Source organism: Atta cephalotes, assembly GCF_000143395.1.
Source record: "Atta cephalotes unplaced genomic scaffold scaffold00026, whole genome shotgun sequence".
In the NCBI taxonomy this organism is placed as follows: Eukaryota; Metazoa; Arthropoda; class Insecta; order Hymenoptera; family Formicidae; genus Atta; species Atta cephalotes.
The window spans coordinates 1,382,574-1,383,655 of record NW_012130090.1 but is presented as its reverse complement, the minus strand read 5'-3'; positions in this window follow the sequence as shown (position 1 = coordinate 1,383,655).

The following is a 1,082-nucleotide window of genomic DNA, read 5'->3' as shown; positions in this document are numbered from 1 at the left end:
GAGCATGACCTTGGAGCCGTGAATATTCGGTTTGGCCATCGACGTGGAAGCATGGCCGGGAACTCCCCATGATTTTCTGCGCTTGGGATTATCGTAATGAATCCCTTTTTCGTCCCCAGTCACAATGCGATGCAGAAATCCCTTCCGTCTTTGCCTTTCAAGCAGCTGTTCACAAGCAAACAAACGCCGTTCAACATCTATCGGCTTCGATTCGTACAGCACCCAAATTAAAATGGGAAAAAATGTTTCGTACAATTATATAAAATTATATGTAAAATTGACATATTTTATATTTTATATAATTATATAGAGGATTAGGAAATGTTGATCTTGATGCAAATATGAATGAAAATTGATAGAGAAAAAAAACTGAGGGAAAGTTAAGGAGAAATTGCCGAAAGGATATAGATGGAAGAAAACAAGAACGAAGAACAAGAAAGGAAAAGCGATGGGAGGTATGGTAGTGAGTTAAAAAGGAATTAGCAGAGCAAGGAGAGTGAGAGGATATAAAAGAGGAAAGGATAATAGAAGGAAGAATTAAATGTAGAAAGAAAAAATTAATGATAGTAGGGATATATGTAAATGGCGATATGGAAAGAAAACTATAGCTATTGGAAAGATGAATGGAGAGGAGAAAAGAGGAAATAAGAACGGTAATTGAGGAGGATTTTAATGCGAAAACAAGGGAGGAAGGAGGAAGGATTGGATTAGAGGGAGGAAATGAGGAAGGATTAGAAAGGAGGTTAATAAATAAGAAAGTGAATAAAAAAGGAAAGAGACTGATATATTAAGGAGAGGGGATAATAAATGGAGATATTAGGGATGATGAAAAAGGAAATTGAACGTATATTGGAGGGGAGTCTGTGATAGAATATGTGTTAGTGAACAAGGAGATAAGGAAGGAAGAAGTGAGTCTGGAGATAGGAGAGTAGATTCGAATCACCAGTAGTGACACGTATGAGAAATAGAGAAGGGAGGGATAGAGAAAAAAGAGAAAGAGAAGGGAAGATGAATAAAGGGACGAGGAAGGAAGAGAATTATTTAAAATGGAATTAAAAAGAATGAAAATGGTGAAGAAAGAA